General features: G+C 48.6%; 1 protein-coding gene across 4 annotated transcripts in view; it reads right to left on the reverse strand.

Annotated features, from left to right (window-relative positions):
* The window catches only part of LRRC63 (leucine rich repeat containing 63), a 418560-nt gene that overhangs the window by 40869 nt on the left and 356069 nt on the right, over positions 1-21622 (reverse strand). The gene's annotated exons all lie outside the window — the stretch shown is intronic.

Genomic DNA, 21622 nt, shown 5'->3' on the forward strand with positions numbered 1-21622 from the left:
TCCTCACCCAGTGTTACAGTTAACAGGCCACTCATCAGGCACGGGAGGCATCAGGACTCATAAGGTAGTCATCACTGCCTTCACCTCATTTTGCTAGTCTGCGGTGGCATCACTGGCAGCAACGAGAGTCCCCGGTCTCACCCGCGAGGGAAGGCCTTGGAGCCATTCAAACCCAAGGACGTCCCTGTCTCCATGGTTCAAAGTGCAAAACTCCCCCAGTGCTTGGCAGGGGTGGGGGAGGGGAGGGGTTCTGCTATCCACCACCCAGTGTAACACTGTGCTTCGGGCCCTCTAGCTCTCTCCAGCAGCAGTGAAGGAGGAAGGCTGCACAGAGCTTCACAGAGTTGTGGCCATCCTGTCTGCGCCCCCTGGTGGCCTCCTGCTTTAAAATGTTCAGCATCTAGAATCAAGTTAACTTTTTTCAAGTAAAAGAAAGAACCTTATTGAAAATTCAAGCCCCAAATGTAGTTACATTTTGAGGTACTAAGTGACATCTTGACCGGAACCCGACCCCTACCATGATTCTTAATCGTGCCAGATGAAGTCTGTGAAAACATGGCTTCAATAATGGCATATTCAATACTGCTGGGACTCAAAATTATCTTTCTTTCTGGACAAAATCTGCTATACATTTTCTGCATTTGAAGTAACAGCAACATTCTTGAATGTTTTTCGAGCTGATTAAAGATTGGCGCAAAGTCACTTCTCAAGTCTCATCACAGCCAAGTTGGTCTCAACAAGATATCAGAAGAAACATAATGTTTCTCCATACATCAACGAGAACTAGTACGGATTCTAATGCCACATGAACATTGTTATCCTCTTTAATCACTAAAAAGAATGTATTCATTAGGCAGTTACTTAATAGTTCTGACCATTATCTTGGTTTCTGAAGACTTTCACATGCATGCTGCTGTGCATACACAGGGCTCAACAAGCGACTCTGGCTATGGCCGTCTGTGTCTGCTAATCTGCTCACGACAAACACAGTAAGCAGATTTCTTGGTAATTTTTTGTTTCTTGGGTCTGCGTTCTTGGGATGTTTAAAATGATATTGTGGGTCAACTGGTAACAGGAACGTGAAGGTTTTTGCAACACTTTGTCAGCTCTATTTTAAAGGGCCTGCACCCTCAATGTGATGATCCACTGCTTGCCCATTGATGTGCATGTGCTGTGGGGGCAACCAGGGAATCCATCTCATACCGCTACTGTGCCCCACATCACAAAGTGGATGGTGGGGCCCACCTCTCCCCAAGTTGCCCCCGCACACACACAGCAAAGGCCAGGCAGTGGAGATAAATTGTCTGAGGAATTAAACGCATTAATGAATGCCATCAATGCAGTGATGTCGGTAATCAAAAAGGACCTGGCGGAAATGGGATTTCATAAGGATGAGCGTAAGAAGGCTGCTAAAGAGCTGAAGCAAAATTAGGAACAACTGTGTGAATCCCTTTGGTGGAATCCTACTGGGTTGTCTATATACTATTGTAGGTGGCCTTAATATTATCATGTCAACTTTCAGGTATTGTATAAAGTTGGAATTTTCTAGACACTACTGGAGAGATCCCTGTCGCTCCTTACTTTTGAGGTGCTGATAGTTTGGGAGAGGTGATGATTGTTAAATGTCGATTTTGGCTACTGTCGGAGTACTCCCATCCGACACATAATTGTGTTGATTCTAGGAGGATATAATGGCTGGGAGGAGCTGGATGGGATTTACTTACACCTTTTTTCTTGAGCAATCCAGCTCAATTTAGAGCCCATATGGGAAACTAGAACAGCCTTATCTGGTTCAGGTGTATTCCAGTTCTTCTTGGCTGTAAGTTAAGATTGTTTTGTTGTTTGAAATTGGTTGGTGAAGATCAGAATGAGGAGGAAGAAGGATGCAAAGCGAATGTTTAATGACCTATTTGTTGAATGGCTTAGAAATACATGCTCTCAGCATTGCCCACGCTTTTGCACTTACTCTCTTGGCTGAGGGGTATTTGTATTAAATGTTGGGATATACTATGCACAAGAGAATCCAATTTCTAGGTCCACTCATACTTTGTCCAAAAGCTGTGATTGCAGCAGGCGCCATGCACAACTGCCGGCACTGGCGGTCCAGTGACCTTGCTATTCTCCCTTAGGAGCCCTGCACACTCTCCCGTATTGCCTACAAATGCTACACCTGCATCTCTGCCAGGTTTTCGTTGGTGACCTGGTGGCATTCCATGAAGTCGAGCCTCCCCATATTGCTTTGGGTGAATGTTTTTGCACAGCCTGTGGACTATGGAGAGGGCCAGGGCTCAGGCAGGGGGACTTGAAGCCAGTTTCTTCTCCATCAGGTGTACCACCGCCTTCACTCACTGTATCACTTATGCGGCTCACCCGGGCTATGGGAAAGGATGTCTGCCTCAGGTGACAAGGGGGAGTAAAGGGACTGATGGGTGGGTGCAGGTGTTGTATCATGTGTGACCAGACCTCGGGAATCACCATATGGGCCGGCTGTGGTGTGGTGATCGCAGCTGTTAAGGGTGCCACACCTGTAGCTGCATGTGGATTGCTGGAGGAGGGGCCACTTGGAAAATATATGGTGACTGTGGCGGTCTAGCCACTTAGCACAGCTGACAAGCTGCTCCTGTGCTCCGGCCATGGTGCCTCGCTACTGCTCTTCCCCCTGCTTTTCCCATGGCTGGCCTTTGCAGGGGTGGAGGTTGGTGTACTGCCTCCTGTTGAGGTCTTCTTGAAAGTGGAGGGCCAGGCCTCATCAACCTAAGTCGACTGTGAACCTGTTGGATGGAAAATGACATGCTGTCAGTCATCACGCATACTAGAACGTGGGCTAGCGAGACACTCATGCAACAAGGTGTTGCATTCTACACACATTTTGTCAGATGGGCAGGGTCGCTTGCAGGCCAATAAGTAGAGCTCATGCAAGGTGGAAGTAGTATCTGCTGAGGGTGTACTTGGCACATCCATAGGCTCTTTGACTGTTGACATGCAAATTTGGCTTAATGTGGTGGCGCAGGAGTGTCACTTTGCAACTTGGACTTTCAGGGCACACATGGGTGCTTCTTATGGTTCGTTCCATGGCTTCACATGGACATTTCCCCTATGATGCATGCGTATTTCAACAGTTTCCCCATCTTACGGTGAACAAGGATGTAGTTGCAGTGCCTCTGTACAGATTGCCATGTAGGTGGCCATTCCCCTGGCCATTGGGCCCATCTATGCCGGGGGACACATGCTTTTTCACAGTGTATTCTCATGGGAGAGGGAACTTGAAGACTTACCGGCATCTCTTTGGCTGCTTGCACGCACTTCGGCACTGCTGATGCCCTCTATCCCTTCCAGGGAGGATTGGTGGATGCTGCTGGCCTTTTCCTCCCATGGGGTCAGGACGAGTGGTACAGTGCCGCATCCTGTGGCAGAAGTCTCATGCCTATCAATGGCAATGAGGCTGTGGACCATGACCTTGAGGTCGTTCCATCTTTTGCGACAGTCCTCGCTGTCGGGTGGGACAATGCCCACTACCACAACCTTGACCCAAATGCTGGCCCAGATGGCTGCCTTCGTTTAGTTAGAGATCCTCGGCTGTATGGATTAATCTGGATGAGCAACCACCTCATCCGCCAGGATCTGCAGTTCCTCCTTGCTGAATTTCTGCTTTCGCAGCCTCATCTCTGCCACCTTGCCTTTCCCCCATTTCCTGTGACATGTTCCACACGACTGTTGGCTTCCAGGTGGCACCAGGAAATGGGAGATTCAGGGTGGATTGAATTTGTAAAGATGGTTGCCACAAGGGCTTTTCATTCCTGCAATGACGAAATAGCACTGAGTTGGGAGGCGGTAACGATAAGTTGATTTACGGCAGTAATCCCGTTGGACGGAATTACCATTACCGCTGATGTTGTGTGCACGCTCCCATCAATTAGAATGCAGCAGTAATTCTGCGGGACACCACAGCAGTAACAGTAATTCCGTCTGGTGGAATTACAGCCGTCATCACTGCCCAACTCGTAATGTGGCCCATAGTGCCCTAATCACTTTGCCTAGTGATGTAGCACCCATCTCTCTTTGCCAGGTTGATCAGGCCTCCCATGGGATAGAACACCCTGCTTGTTCCTTCAGGTGGATCAGGCCTCCTAGAGATTTAGCACACTGCCCACTCTGTCATGTGGAGCAGTCTTAGAGATATATTACCCTGCTGGCTCTGCCAGGTGAGTCAGACGTTGGAGAGGAATACAGCACCCTGCTTGCTCTGCAACTTCTTGCCAAATCTTCCTTATGCTCATGCTCCACTCTTGACGCTCTGCCTCCTCCAACTTCTCAACAACTGACTGAGACTGTAAAACAAGTGCGTCTCATTTCATGGGCAAAGTCCTTAAAAAGGTGCACCAAAATCTTGGAGTCAGCAGATATGGCTTTGATCTCCTGCATCTTGGGCGGCACCAATCATGCTGCTACAGCAACTCCTACCAGAGTGCAGCAGCTGCTGTCTCCATGTTCAGCTGTTCTCATCCCCCCACTACTTCCTTCTCACTCCTCTTCACAGATACAGTCAGTGTTCTCCAATGCATGCTTGCACTCCTATTTGGTTGGCATCTTTGCTGGTCTCAGTTGGTTTCTCGCATGCTTTATGGGTTTTGGGGTTATATGTACATAGCTAGTTCATCAAAGTTCTATTTACTAGAGCTTCTTTCAGGGTTCTCCATAGGTGTTACATCTCTATGGCCGTGCTGGGGAACCTCTGAAGCCAGCACCTAGCTGGACCCCTATTTTCATCAGCTGGTGGTTGGGTATTTTCCCGATAACAGGTTGGAGAAGTGAGGCTACTAGGTTGAATGGGTTGAGGGGATAGAGGGTGCTCTGAATACCCCCTTTTCTTCCTCTGTACCTGCAGTCTTTGTAGGGCTGCATTGGGACATCAACTTGCCTACTCTAGAGGACCATTTCATTAGTCTCTTGCCCTAATAGTTGATCCTTCTCATCAGTGTTTCTTAGAAATGCCCTAGACAGAGCCAGTGGTGGATATGCAAGTCAAACACATTTGGAATGGTGTGTTTCTGTATTATGGCAGTGTGATGTTGTCAGCTGATACGTGTCTTTGGTATCTAGTTGGTACATAGACCACAATGCATCCTATCTCTGTTCTCAGTGCCTATTGCTTGTTTTCATGTATGTATTGTTACCAGTGCCCAGATGCCTGAGGGTTCGGTGCGCTTTACAAATGTCAAAATAAATAGTGTGCCTTTATGTGGTGACCAAGGGCCTCATCACGAGTTGGGCAGTAGCCCTTAAAAGTGGCGGTAATGGATGGGGGTGTGGCTACAAGGCCATGTTAGAGGACGTGTTTGCTGGGAGCTCCTACTGATCCTGCACCGATCCGATGAAATAGCCATGCAGAATCTACCTACGACGGCCGGCACTGCGTGTGCACATCTATAAACAATCAGGGCATGACTGGAGCTTTTATTTAAACAGATTGCCGCAGTGATTCACCCGTACCCAGCCGAGCGAAAAGTACAGCAGCTCGGGGGCGAGTGAACCAAGATGGCGGCCCGAGGAAGACCAAGGGTCTGATCCGACAAGCGGAACCCGTTCGGGGGTGGCCGCCTACGGGCAAGTCGAGTGAGTGCCGGATGGTTTGGAACGTTGGGACTCTGATGGGAGTCGCGTCCACACCGCACACGGCAGACGGAAAGAGGGCGCGAGCGGACTTGCACCCGGGGTCCTGTGAGGACTGGCACTGCTAGCCGGGTACATCCAGTCTGCGACCCGGTGACGGGGGACATAACATGGAGGCCCGCGGCGCACGGGGTGACTGCCTTGGAGCCCGGACCCCGGAGCGCACCGAGATGAGCGCAAATGCTCGGCCCCGGATGTAAGCGCATGAGATCCTCCGGCAGCACATTGCCCACTCGGATCGAGAGCTTGGGGAAACACGCAAGCACGGAGGTGTGGAAAGCCGCCCTGTGTATTGCATTAAGCGGATCACCCTGAGTGGAACACTTCTGGGAGCGCTAAGAGCAGAGCTACGAGCACCGTAGCTGACAATAGACAGTTGGCAACATGTCGAAAGCCCGGAATACATGTATTACAGCACTGCATTGAGAGACTGAGACGAGAGCAGAGCTACGAGCGCCGTAGCTGACAACAGACAGTTGGCAACATGTCGAAAAGCACGGAATACATGTATTACAACGCTGCATTGAGAGACTGAGGGGTGGAAGCCCACACTTGAAATCATACGTGTTACAAGCCCCATTGCATCATCCTGAGGAGGCTAGCCAGCACAATGGCATAACGAAAAGTAAGACTCTATAAAAGATGATCCAGCCACTCGTGGGACACAGACAGGTTTACATAGACATGCAGTGACAGGCAGTCGCTGGGAGTGGGCAGGAAGGAGCGCGCACAGCGAATCTGAGGAGGCCGTGGATGATAATTGCAGCTGAAGGCGCACAGGTCGCCTCTTGAAAGTGGGGACAGACGAGAGAGGCCAGCAGAGCCCGCAGGGCCATACCAGTGCTAGGCGGAGGCCTTGGAATCTAGGTCGACTGGGGCAGGAACCTGAGCCCTGAGAGGAAGGAACTCACCCACCAGATACGTGGGAGGACATAGTCCATTCTGGAAATAGGAGCAGTTGCTGAAGGGCATCTCTGGGCAACTTGGCACGCTCGGAAAGAGAACAGCACGCGCTGGGGACGGCCCACTTCACCCTGACGTATCAAGATGTCTAACAAGCCCATCAGATTGAAAGGCAAGCAGCCCACACTGGACGAATTTGCCAAAACACCACCGGGTGTCGAAGGGGCCAGGCAGAAAGACAAGACTCCGGTTGGGGGCCCGGACGTTATGGGCAACCAGGAGGTATTGGCGGCAATTGCAGAACTGAAAGTGGCCTTGGAGACCAAACTGGGCCTGGCAATAACCGAACTGCACTTGAGCTCAAAGTCGGGGCGGTGCAGGAGTACGTGAATCTTCTCCGGCGAGATGTGAGAACACTCGCGGAGCGCAAGGGGGGCCTGGAAAAAGAGGTGGCCCCGAACACAGCGGCCTGCGTGGCCCACAAATCTGAACTTCACGCCTTGATACAACGTGTGGGCAACCTGGAGAGTAGGGCGGAGGAGGCGGAGGGACGCGCCCGAAGAAACAATATCCGTATCATCGGATTGCCAGAAGGAGCTGAGGGACCCAACCCTACGGAATATGTCGAGTCAATGTTATTGCAGGAGATAACCGGGGGAGCCCTGTCCCAGGGGTTCGCAGTCGAGAGGGCGCACAGGGCCCTGACGAGGAAGCCGCTGCCGGGGAACCCTCTTAGGCCGGTAATAGCCAAGATATTAAACTACCGAGACCGGGAAAAAATCTTTGAACACTTTCGGAAAGGTGGCACGATACAGAGAGGGGCAGCGAACATAACGGCATACCCGGACTATACCTTACAAGTACAGCGCAGCCGCATGAACTTCGGAACCGTGAAAAGAAGATTGCGGGTAGCGGGTCATAGGTACATGTTGCTCTACCCTGCTAAATTGAAGGTGTTCCACAAGGGTAGAACCTGGTTTTTCGACACCCCGGAGGATGCCATGGGATGGTCGGACACGCAGAGCTGCCCCTAGGAATCGGATGTTCAGGGAACTGACGGAGGAGATAAGTAGCATGTGTCTGTAGCGCTCTAGGTGCCGCAGCTTATGACAATGGGACTTGAATATAGCATTGCATACAACAGGCAAACGAGTGGGTTAAGAGCTCTCGCTATAGTGGCATTAGAAACTTTGATAAATATAGGAGCTGCACGGAGCATGACCTCATACCCCCATAACATATAGTAAGTTAGGTCCCTGGTAGTCCAGTGACACCCTGCTTGGTTCTGGGCCGGGGCTTTCTGGGGCAGAACCAAAAGTGGGGGGGCCTGAGATCCAGGGATGGTGCTGGGCACTTGTTGGGAGGGAGAGTTGTTGGGGAAGGGTTGGGAGGGGTTTGGAGGCAGTAGGGAGAGTTTGAGATGTACATAGTTATGGGGAGTTTAAGTTTGAACATGAGCCTATATAGAAACATTAGACGGTTGAATCTGCATCGCGCGGGAGGATGGGATCTGGTAGAGGTGGAGAAGAGAGATAGTAATGAGTCATGGGGGACCTTAAAATAATCACATGGAACGTCAGGGGACTTAACAGTTATTTAAAAAGGAATAAGGTTATGCTGTATCTAAGAAGGCAAAAAATAGATATTGCGCTACTGCAGGAAACGCATTTGACTCGGGAAAAGATGGAGTTGGTTGTGAAGAAATGGAAAGGGGTGGTGGTAGGCTCGACATACTCAGCGTATGCCAGAAGAGTACTAATCTGGGTGGCGCCGCACGTCCCATTTCAACTACTACAGGAGGTGGCAGAGACAGATGGGAGGATGGTCATGCTGAGAGGGCTGGTAGAAAATAAGGAGATAAGCATTGTAAACACATATGCCCCCAATCAGAACATGGCAGCATATTTCAGGACTCTGTGTACCAGCCTCACCATATGTGTTGGTAGCGCGGTGATCTGGGGTGGGGATTGTAAATGTGTACTGAACCCCAACATAGATGGATCGGATGGCAAGATTGATAGACCTACCCCAGCGGCGAAAGTATTACAGACACTGCTAGATGACTCTCGTCTGGTGGATGTATGGAGAACAACACACCCCCAGGAGAGGCAATATTCGTATTACTCCGCCCCAAAGCACCTACACACGAGGCTGGACTATATCTTTGCCACGTCGGATGTGATAGCAGAGACCACTCAGATAGAATATAAGGCGAGGGTCCTTTCAGATCACTCGCCATTGGTTTTTGGGTTGCAAGACCGCCCCCCAAGAGCACAGATCCCGACGTGGCACCTCCGAGCTGAGGCGCTCAAGGACCCAGTCTTTAGAGAAGATATAAGAGAGGAGATCACCAATTATTTTGAGGAAAATACAGGTAGCGTTGACTCGGCAAGCACATTATGGGAAGCCCTTAAGGTAGTAATGCGAGCGGTTGTCATAGCAAAATCAAAAGACCTGAAGGGCGGAGTTTTGGCTGACCTACAAAGAACAGAAAACGAATTTGAGGGAGCATTAAAAGGGGGATGCGAAGACATGGAGCGGGTTCTCAAGCTGCAGCAGAAATGTGCAGAATACTGGGAAAGGCTCTGCAATCTCAACTACATAAAGTACATTGAGAGACAGCATGTGGGAGGGGATAAAACCGGACAGCTTTTTGCATGGCTATACAAGAGTGAGGCTCCCAGACCCACGATTAGAATGATAATGAGAGAAGATGGTGGTGTAGTGGACACCTAAGAAGGAGTTAACAGGGAGTTTGCAGAATATTACAAGGTGCTATATACAGACAAGAGGGGAGGTAGCCAAGAGGAAATATTAGAAACGCTAGAAGACATAGGACTACCCATGATAAGCGAGGAGGAGAGGGAAGAGCTAGATGCAACAATCACCCTAGAGGAGTTAGAAGAAGTGGTGAGGCAGCTACCTACCTGTAAGACCCCAGGGGTGGATGGGCTCCCGAGTGAATTTTATAAAATATACAGGGAATAAGTGCTCCCCACAATGTTAGAAATGCTCAATGAAGCGTTTGAGGTAGGACGGTTACCCGAAACACTCAGAGAGGCGATCATTATACCGCTTCCTAAGCCTAATAAACCTGAGCACAGCTGTGGCTCTTACCGACCTCTCTCGATGCTGAACCAGGACAGTAAGATATTGACGGCTGTCCTGGCAAACAAATTGCGAAGAGTGATTAGCAAGTTAATTCACCCTGATCAGACGGGCTATGTCCCGAACAGGAACATAACTCATAACCATAGGCGACTCCGACGGGTGGTTAAATGGGGTAGTGCGACCGGAGGCGAAATGGCGATTGTGTCCTTAGACGCGGTCAAAGCTTTCGACTCGGTCAAGTGGCCATGGCTGCTGGCGGCCTTGGAGAAATACGGGATGGGGCCTGGGTACATGAGGTGGGCGAAGATGCTATACAGTGAACCACTGGCCAGAGTTAGAACGGGATCAGTAATATCTGAGAGGTGGCAACTTAGCAGAGGCACTAGGCAGGGGTGCCCTTGGTCCCCGATGCCTTATGTATTAGCCCTAGAGCCCCTAGCGATATACCTCAGACAACAATATGATATGATTGGTGTTGAGGTGGGGGGGGGAACGACACCTGATCTCCTTATATGCAGATGATCTGTTGCTATACTTAAGGTATCCAGAGGAAAATCTCCAGTACATATTGGAGGTGATGGAGAGATATGCAGCGCTGTCTGGGATAGCAGTGAATCCTCGGAAATCTAGTATGTTTCCGTTGGGCAGTTACAAGGGAACCCCTGAGAGACGGCTACCAGTGCTACAAATACCATGGGCGGTGCGTTCTTTCCGGTATCTTGGGATAGACCTGTAACACACGGTGGAGGAGGAACATAGGCACAACACTGAGGTGGCAATCGTGAAAATTGAGAAGTGTATGCGATTCTGGGTAAAGTTGCCCCTAGCTATGATGGGACAGGGTGCAATGCTAAAAATGGTGGTCCTGCCTAGGCTCCTGCATTATTTTAGTAATATTTCATACATGATACCTAAGCGGTTCTTTGCTAAAATGAACAGTATGTGTAGGGATTTCTTGTGGCATGGTACCCGAAACAGAATGAGGGATAAAACTGCCCAATTTTGAGGTTTATTATATAGCAAGCCAGCTGCAATATGTGGCTAAGTGACACTCGGAGGAAGTGACCCCTGAATCTAGTCTATTTAGACACAATAGCGCTCCATTTTACTTAAAAGAAATGATTTGGTTGCCCAAGTCTGAAATGAGAGAGTGCCCTAGGATGATGACGCTTGGGTGGCAGATGTGGCGTCGGACATGCCGGATGATGGAGAACCCATTCCCATGCTCCCCGCAGGTACCGCTAGTCGCATTGGCAGGGGAAGATATGCAGTTAAGGGCGATAATCAGGACTCACTGGGAATCGGTGGGGCTGGTAGCGTTGGGAGATGTTTGGCAGGAGGGGACCATTTTGGATTTTGAAACTCTTGGGGAGGAAACGGGATTGCATAAGGGCCAGTACATCACATATCACAGGATGGTGCAGAGAATTTGGAAAACATGGCCTGAAACAGTATTGGAAGAAGAACCAGATGCGATTATAGAGGCAATATATGATATATCGAAGGGGGGGCACGAGATTTCTAGACTCTATGAGATGGTGATGTCTAAGGTCGGGAAGAACTTGACACAATTGAGACTAGATTGGGAAGCGGAAGTAGGAACCCCGATAGAGGATGGGATGTGGGAACGAGCCCTGGGATACCACAAAAAGTTGTCAAGAAATGCGAGACTAAAACAAATACAACTATACATAACGCACAGAGCATATATGACACCTATGAACATATCCAGGTTCGAAAACGCTGGACGACAAGCGTGTCCCAAGTGTAACAAGGAAAATGCTGATATGACACACATGTTTTGGTTATGCCCAGTAATTGAGCGTTTTTGGGGAGAAGTTGCACAAAAGCTAGCGGAAAAGGGAGTCACGATAATTATAGATACAGCCTGGGCCTGCTTGTTGGGAGGGCTCCCCAGATCGTCCAAACTTAAACATGTTGGTAAATTGAAAGATTTAGCGTATGTGCTTGCTAAACGTAGGATTGCAATGGGATGGAAGACTTGTCACAGGCCACGGGTGGAGGTGTGGTGGAAAGAGTTACAGAAATGGGCAGAGGCAGAAACAATGGTATGGCAAGAGGCAAGCACTGCTGGGGGGGGGGGGAAGAGACAGGCGCCCTGATGGCATGGAAATCATTAATAGCAGAATTATTTGGAGCAATACAAGACCGAACAGAATCTAAGGGAAGTGAGACCCCGCCGCATACGGCAGATACAGAGTACAAAGAACAAACAGGCTCATGAAGGGAGGTGGGAGGGGTGGGGGCAGTGATCAAGATTGAGTATTGATCAATGGTATTGCTGTAAAATGCACCGCGTGTTTGGTTGTATTGTTGTTTGGTTTGATTAAAATTAATAAATACTTTTTTTTTAAAAATGTGGCGGTAATGGAATTAGCAGCGTCAATACCGCTCTGTCGGATCACGAGTCGCCGCAAATACTGCCGGCCACAAAATGTGCCGGTGCTATTACAGCCATCGTTAATGGCGCCGTCAACACAAAGCGCTATTACAGCCGTATTACAAGTCCATGTACCACAAGTCCATGTACCACCGAAAAACGCCACTAATACAGCCGAGATTTACCTCCAGCATCCAGCTCGAGGTAAATGAACACAGGTGCCAGAAATGAACCCACAGGTGCAGCCAATGCACCCCGGAGGGCTACATAAGGCACACTCTTACCCTAAACACTGTTTCCACCACCATGATGCCATTATTTGCTGCGAGCTGGAACAGGCAGGTGCTCATGCTGCACCTGGAAGTAGAGATGCAGGACAACCAGGCCAGGGCACAAGGAGTACAGGTGGTGGGGAGGAGGAGGATGAGGAGAGCCCAAGCAAGGCATGCACCCATCCCCAGGGTCAGGCCCTCACCCTGCACCCTCACTGACACTCAGTTGGTAACTCTGTACCGCATCAACAGGCAGACCATAACTGAGCTCCTCAGTACAATACAAGACGAACTAGGGAGCAGGATAAATATCCAGGCAGTTGTGCCCCCACTGCTGAAGCTAGTGTCCGTACTACAATTCTTAGGTACTGGCACCTTCCAGCACTCTGTGGCCATGATGCACGGCATGGCACAGCCCACATTCTCTGCAGTGTTGGCCCAGGTGCTGAATGCCCTCCTGTGGCATGTGAATCAGCACATTGCACTGCCCACCACCCCACCCCAGGTAAATTCCATGAAGGAAAATGTCTATGCGATAGCCCAACTGTCAAATGTAATAGCAGCCCTGGACTGCACCCATGTTGCGCTGGTGGCCACCCAGGCCCGTGAATCAGTCTACAGGAATCGGAAAGCACTACCACTCCCTCAATGTGCAGGTGACCTGCGACCGCAACCTCATCATCATGCACTGCTGTGCCCGCTAGCCAGGTTCCACCCACAACTCCATGGTCCTACGGAACAGCACACTGCCAGGATACATGGAGAGGCACAGTGGACAACAGGCGTGGACAGTGGGTGAGTAAATCTGCCTGCACGCATGTACTGTGAAGCACCTGACCAAATTGGGGTGGGGGTGTGTGTTGAATGACACAAAAAGCATGTCAAGTAAATGCAAATGTAGTACCTGGGTGATCCCTCCACCAATGTCAGAGTACAGCCCAGGGTGCATGCACATGTTGGACACACCTAGACAGACATGCTGACGAACACATACAGCATCAATGCAAACCACACACAACTACAGGTACCACAATGAATCATGCATGATCCAAAGCGAAACCAAACAAATGCCAACATTGCATCGCACAAACTGCAGGCCTGTCAGTGCCACATGTACCCCTGTACACCCACCCTGCAATGTTGCCCAACTGCCCCCAAGACAGTATGGAAGTCTGATGGGAAACCCTGAATGCCACAAGCAAGAGAGCAATACACAGGCCCAATTCCGCCCACATGAACACTTGTCACCAACAGACACATAACCAAACATCTTCTGCAATGTAACAGGGTGCATTTGAAAGTCAGAGAAAGCATGAAACCAGTGACACAGCATGCACAGAAATTGTAGAGGTACATGCTATGTGATGAAGTCCCATATGCATGCACATGATGTCCATTTCCCTGATACATGTTTTAGTCCACCAACACACATTTCACAGTGACTGATTTGTTTGCCTCTCCCCATGCAGGTGACTCCGGATACCCGCAGCTGGTCTGGCTGATGACCCATGTGTGTGAATCACCAAAAACTGCATGACATGGCATACAACCACGCACACAGCAGGACCCATGTGTGCATTAAGCGGACTTTTGGACTCCGGAAGGCACGTTTTCACTGCCTATATCGCACAGGCGGAGCCCTTATGAACGCACCTGAACGGGTAGGGAAGATAGTGCTTGTGTGTGCTATGTTGCACAAAATGAGTATAAGGCGGAATGTACCTCTATCCCCTGACGTAATTGTTGTCACGTCATTGACTATGTGGCCTCTCCCGCCACCTGGTGTTCTAGATTGCAGATGGTGTAGGGACTGACATATCGGCATGCTCTGCTCGGAGTCCCCTGTTGGTGTGGTGGAACTTGAAGGAATGTAGCCAGGCCCCAGGAGCTGTTGCCGTACCAACTCATTGCTTTGGCAGATGGCCTCTGCAAGTGTTGAGACGCCTTGCATCATCTCCTTGATCCTCTGGCCAAATGCCGTCAGTGCAGCCGTACTGGCAGTTGTCACTCTCGTTGTCCCGCGCAATCTTGCTTGTGACCCCTTGAATACTGTCGAATATGGCCTGCATGTGTCCTGTGTGGGTGTGCCCAATGGCCTCCATTTCCCTCTGTCTCTGCTCCATATCCCTCAGCCCCTGCAGCAGCATGCAGAGTGTGGGTGAAGGTTCCGTTGGAGATGGTCTGCCCTGTCGGCATGGGCTGTTGACAGGGGAGCCATATGATGGTGTGTCGTTGTCCAGGTCAGGTGTATGCATGCGCCAGTGGCAGGATGGCCTGTCCAGGGACTGTCCACGCTGTTGCTGGCGGGGTGGGCTATCAGGGGTCTGTCCATGCTGTTGCTGGCTTGGTGGGCTATCAGGCGTCTGTCCACGCTGTTGCCGGCAGGGTGGGCTCTCAGGTGTAGTGGGGTGCGGCCGGACTGTCATCTCCCTGTGTTTCCACGGTCACTCCGCTAGGTGGCGTAGCCTCCGTGGCAGTGCCCACGGCTGTGGGTGTGGGTGCAGCTGGCATTGCCATACTCCCTGTAGGCTGTGAGGGGCCATGGTCCTGCTATGATGCAGTGTGTCATGGGGGGACATCCACCTTGGCGTGGCCCGTCTGCCCCTTTGCAGGCGTGGTACTGGAGGGTTCTGAGAGCTGGGACGTCCCACTCCCAGATGGGCCTGCCACCTCTTCATCCTCGGATGCCTCTGCCATTGCTTGAGTGCTTGTAGGGGACATAGGAGATGTTGTCAGGTTTCATTACCCCCACATGTTTTGGCATGCAAGACATTCATTACATGGTGCTGAGTAGGATCCCATGCACTATTTTGAATGTGGGTTCACAATGATGGGGACGGATGCGGATATGGGTGTGTGAACCATGGCCAGTTCGTCTTTGGCCTGTGTGTGGGGATGGTAAGGCGTCCGTGCAGGGGCCGCTGTTGTCTGGTATGCATGCTTCTCATCCCCTTACGCCCACATCCCCTCCACGGGTGCCACTCAAATTAAGGGGGGGGGGGACTTGCTACATGGCACTGGCAGGTCCCACTGGGGCCCTGCTCTGCTGTCAGCATGTGTGTGTAGTGCATGGCACTTGGATGGGTCCCTTGACTCCCCTCCCCACTGCTGTGATCACAGGGGTGGCCTTGGTGCACTGGCACATGGCTACTGTGGTACGTGGTTGATGTGGCACCCACTCAATGCACCCTGTCGCCATGCCCGGCTCCTGGATATGGCCACTGGGACATCTTGTGCTAGCCTGTCACTGATGCATGCACATGTGGTGAGGGAGAGGGACTTGACTCATCTCCTGCCTCCAGGCTGCTGGCACCTGCCTCCGCACCTCAAACTTCCTCGATGCCCTGCATTGCTCAGCACCGTGCTGCACGTCTCCTCCCATGCAGTGGGGACCAGTGGCTCCACAGTTCCTCCTCCGGTTGCCATGCCCTCCCGCCGGTGTTTAGACAGCAGTCTGTGTAACCTGACCCTCAGGTCGTTCCAGCGCTTACAACAGACCTCTGCATCACGAGATACATTGTCCACCGCTGTAGCCTTCTGGCTGATGGAATGCCAGATAGATGTCCTCTGCTGGGCTGATGTTTTGCATTGCCTGGGCCCATCAAGTTCATCATGGTGTGCAACCACCTCATCTGAAAGCACCACCAGCTCCCCCTCGCTGAATTTTGGTTTTCTTAGGCGATCTTGGACACCCTTGCCTCTGACCCTCTCCTGGGACATTCTGTGTTGTTTCCAGGTCTGGAAAGCTACAGGAAGTGGAGATATTTAATGGATTGTGTTTTTCAAAATGGCCACTACAATGCTTCCTGTTGCGGCAGTGATGCAATTTCCACCAGCACTATTAGCGCCGGGTTTGCAGACGGTAGCGCTATTAGCGCTGGTTTCTCGGCAGGAACCCTGATTTCGGCATAGTTTCCACCGGGCACTAATAGTGTTACCGCCGGAGTTGGGGGCATGCTGACAGCAGTTGTTGATACGGCGCTGATACCACTGCACGACCCGGCAGTAATACTATTGCCGCTCAGTGGAAATTGCGCCGAATTACGGGCCAACTCGTGATGAGGCCCCAATTCAGGTTCATCTATGCAAGACATGCGCTTTGAGTTAGCGGCCGCCTTATTTGGCACCGAGTGTTTCAGTGTTATGGTGATATGATCAGAGGTGATATCAGATATGATGGGAGGTTTTAAGATTAGTTGGTGGCTAGTAATGGCTTAGGGTAAGGAGATACAGCACAGTGCCTTCAAATTATCCAAACATTGATGGGACTACTGTGATGTTAATGCTCCTGCAGGTAGATCCGATACCCTAAAATATCTGTTGCACAGGTCCTGTTTATAGTTGTTTGGTCCAAACAGGTCTGCTGTCTGGTTGGTTGACCGGCCTCTTGTCTGCTTGTTTTAGGCTATTTATTTTCTGTCCAGTGCCTCCCTGGGAGCATATTAACCTATTGAGGGGTTCTATTAATTGTGGCCATTTGTAGTAGTTAGCCATTTTTGTTGAGCTTTGGGGAATTACTGTGCCATTCCAGGTTATTGGTGGGGTTATATTTAGGCCTTTTTGACTATTTTTAGTGCTACCATGTTTGCTTTGTGTGGTGATTAGCATGTGCCCCCCCAAAATAGGTGATTTTATAATTGCATATGTGTATGAAAGGAAAACAAAAACATCACACTTAAAGGTTCTTGCTACCGACACACCAATTTGGAGAATGAAAAAAATGATAAAACTGTTTCTATCTCCAATAGATGCTCAAATGCAAAGATTCCACTTTGACACACGTTGCCAGGCTATGAAGCACTGACATTAGAAAATTGGCTTTGTAATATAGGCACGATAACTGATTTGCAGCATCAACCAGATGTTTTCATAGTGTGAACATATGAATGCTAACATGAGGACACAGTGAGGGTCATTTTCTACATAGGGTCAACTGCATAAACAGAACTAGCTATGTTTGCATTTCCGTGCCCTTTGCTCCCCTCTGTGCCATTTTGGCAATTTGCACTGACAAGTACAGTAAACCTGTTCAACCTAGTGAAAACAGGCTAACTATTTGATGCACTTCGTAGTGCCTCCTGAAAATTACACTTGTGGGAGTCATTTACAATGAAGCGCTACGGAACCTGCCTGCTTTTAGCATGTGCTAAAAACTGTTGGAATCTCTATGAATCTTGTGCCTTTGGCAAGCAGAGTATTTTGGGCAGGCCGAAACAGTAATTATGTTATGTGCTCTTGCTCTGCCTTTCAAAATAACAAAAATACCCTTCAGTGTGAAAACGTATCTATGAGCGAAAATCACTCACATAAGACCGTCGTTTGAGAGGACTGCTTTTTCAAAGGACGTCCGCTGAAAGGCCTCTCTCTACATCTCAACCCTCTGCCTCTATGTATTTGGGGATCCCTCGACGCACCCTTGTCCCACTAAGTGGCCCTCGCAGGTACAGAGGTAAATCCTCACCCCCACCCATCCCATCTGCCCCACCTCTGCAATCCCCAACGACACCCGTTTCGTTCGGTCCTGTTACCCGCCTACTGTCTCTGCGTTCAGATCGAGGCAACGCTTGCACTGTTTTGCGTCAATCTTTTTCCGTCCCTCTTATTAGTGCCATGCCTCCCCTGAGAGGTTTGCAGACTGCAAAAGGTGAAAATAGGTGCAAGACCTGCCAATAAACCTTTTGTCATGTTTTCACATCTGTATTTGCACAATCCGAGGACATGTAAACCGAGCCTAGGGTGTCTCCTTCTCAATAAGTGTGATTTTCTACAAATGTCATAAAACCAGTAACCCCAATAAGAAATGGTAGCTTGTCAGATAATAAAAGCTTACCCCCATAACTCAATATTGTTTCATCAAAGAAAATGTGTCTTTTCTTATGTTATCAAGAGTTGCACCTATATATTTGTAATGTCTTTCAATGAAGTACTCTGTCACATTTAATTGAACAACACAAAAGGTGAGTCGGATTACCCCTCTTTCCATTGCCCTGATGTGTCTCCGTGACACTCAGTCACAAACTAGACATATCCCATCTTGCTATTACAGGACATCATGAACCCAAAACAGGCACAGACTTAGAAAAAATAAATTCACTTTTTAACATTGTAGATAAAAAAGGGCGACAAATGCCCTACATACAAAATTACACAATTAGACCATACAAAATGTGTTAAAAACCAAGGTACAAAAGCACTCATGGAACAGGGGGGTGCAAACAACACACAAATGCTTTGTTTGTATAGAAATCCCACAGTTCAATCATACGAGTATTTCAGATAAATGTCGACATGTTTTGCCCATTTTCATGTTTCAGACACTATCTTTAGTGTCTTAGATCTCTCTTTTCTTAGGCCATCTTCAGGACACGATTCCTTCAAAAAGGTCAACAAAGACTCTATAGCCCAGGATTGATCAGCATGACCACTTTTCCCACTTGAAGGGTGGGAGAATGCAATGCAGGATAGGGGATAAGTGCCCTAATTTCTGAATAAATTGTTCAGACACACACTGTGAGTTTGCACGCTGGCTCCCATGTGCAATGTTAGGAGGCTACAGATGCATTAGGGGTCCGGAAAAATGCAAGGTCTTTTCGCAACACTGCAGAGACTCTGCTTAAATGCTGAGTACTGCTGTTCGGATGTCAAGGTGTTCCTTGCCCACGTTGAAGTAAGTGGTTTGGTAACACCCTATTTATTTCGTGCTAGCTGCCATTAGCGAAGTCAGGAAACTCTAAAACAATTGAGATTCTAGATAAACGCACATCCTCATCACTGAGCCGCAATGCAGGGAATTTACCTGATTTAGGTAACACATTTAATTGAATCCATTGTATTGCATTTTGCGATAACCTACATTTAGTACACAAGGGTGTCCTGAGATGGCATCTGTTCACTCCACTTCAAAGAAGATCTACCTTCAATGAAGTTCTGAGATCTGTTAAGTCGAAGCCAAGATCTCAAGTTTCATGAGTCTTTATTAAACTACAAATGCTAAGGGATTAGGAAGAGCTGAAATAATGTAGTGGGAAACTCAAAGTATTATCAACAAACCAGACTCTCTGGAAACCCATAGTCAGTCAGTTCTTCTCTCTCTCAAGCAGAGTATTGTTAACTGGCAGTTAAAAAGGATGTTGTTCTTCTCTGGATGTAGAGCCAGTACCAGCGGCTCTCATGTCTGGATCCTCTGACGTAAGACTCCATTGGATTTTAGCCAAAATCACACTCATCTCTGAGATTATTATTTTCAACCATGTTGGTGTTGATCACATACCCTGCTCCAATCTCTCCCTGCACCTGGACCCTAACCATTGTGGTAGCTCCATTCCCTTAACATGGAGCCTCTGCCTCGTTACTCTTTCTCTTCTCTTTGTTCTCCTTGGCCTTTTCACGTATCTCCTTCCTCATTCCATCCTCCATGCATTGCCAGGCTCTACAACTCCTCCCCTCTGAGCTTTTCTCTACTCAAACTTTCCTCAACTTTCCTAGCCATACCAACTGGCTCTCCTCCTCTTTAGGTTTCTTTCCACCACATCTTTGATGTTCTCTTTATCCTCATCAACCTTCTTAGCTGTTGTCTCAACCTCTTACTTATATTTGTGTTCATCATCCACCAACTATTTGACCTATGTTTTTCCTTCCTCTTCCTCATTGTAGGTTTTCCTGTCACCCTCTTTCACCTCAACTCTACTCCTCTTATTTGCCACTAGTGCATTCCCTTCAGTTGTTTCCTCCTTCTAATAATCTCACCTCCTTCACCTCCACTCCTCTTGTTCTTCACCTTATCCTTCCCTTTACTTCTACTCTACGACTTCATCTCCACTCCACTCGTCTTATTCTCCACCATCTCCTTCTCTACCACCTCCTTCTTCAATGCCACCTCCTAATTCTTTGTCTCTTACTCTCTGCCTCTAGACCCCTTATTGTACCGACATGCTGCACTGGCAAGCACTATCTGGCTTTCTACCCTTTCAACTCCTGGCTCCCACTCCTTTCCGAAATTCCTGAGCCATTTCATAGTCTAGTTTCCTGTTGCCATGATTGACACTGCAACATTATCTTAAGCTGCTGTTCCATGCTCTGCAAGCTGTGTGATTGAGTGACTCATGCATGGACTACAAACCCCCCACCTGATCAGAACTCTTGTGCATGCAGTAACACATCTATGCAGTCCGAGCTTGTGGGGGTCATCATCTTTGTTTCACATGTTCAGCGTCCACTGAGCTGTTAGGGGTCCCGACATTATGCTTTATCATGACATTGGTAATGAACTGGGCAGCCCAGGGCATCTTGTGTTCCTACACCGTGGCCTAATTCACAGATCAGTTTCTAAACCCCAAGGCTCATGTGGTCACCATAATCCCATCAACAAGCCTCCAACATGGAACAAACACACATATGTCATTCAAATATGATTACTAGCAGAACACCTGCATTGTAGTGTCTGAAGTGGACCAAATGAGTGAGCATGCAGTTCAACCAACATGCACTTAATTATGCATCAAAAGTCTCCTGGACCAAATCTATCAAGTAACTGCATTTGAATTTTTAATGTGTTATGTCACTATCATTGCAATTTGACTAAAAGCAGTGTGCTTATTATGGAAAAACAAATGGAAATTCAAGATATGAAAAAGCATTTGAATCTGGTTGAAATCGATTAACGGTATCCTAAAAATATATCTTAAGTTTTCAAGAAATTAACAGATTTGATCCAACAGAATTGCCATAGGCAGATATTAAATCTTCTGGTTACTATGTGGCGCATAGAGAAGGGGAAAGACATACATTTCAGACATGGAGGTGGGTAAGAAATAGGATACATGCTGAAAGGAGGCCGTAGACTATCAGGCAGTTGGAGGGTTTGGGCTGAAGGACTGTTGCTAGCAGAGCTGGAAATAGGATTTGGCCAGGAGGGAATGAAATTGGGTTTTTGATAGAAGAAATACATTGGACATTTTGGTATAGACAATCAAACGTATGCAACTAGAGCATAACAAAGAAAAAACAAGTAGAACAGCATTGTGGTGCTCTGTCACAGAAGCAAAGCAAGAATAATCATTTGAGAAAGAGAACATTTAAAATCAAGCAGAGACACCAGTAATATATCAGATGCTCAAGTCCAAATTATGAGACCGCCATACGTACACGTCTATGAATCTGAGTGATTCAGTAATATTCCAAATGAACAAGAACACCAGACAATCTTTAACTGTACTGTTTAATTCATTCTAAAGGTCTGAAAAGACAGATGTCTAAAGTGCTAATT

Source organism: Ambystoma mexicanum, chromosome 7q, assembly GCF_040938575.1.
Source record: "Ambystoma mexicanum isolate Mex_15411 chromosome 7q, UKY_AmexF1_1, whole genome shotgun sequence".
In the NCBI taxonomy this organism is placed as follows: Eukaryota; Metazoa; Chordata; class Amphibia; order Caudata; family Ambystomatidae; genus Ambystoma; species Ambystoma mexicanum.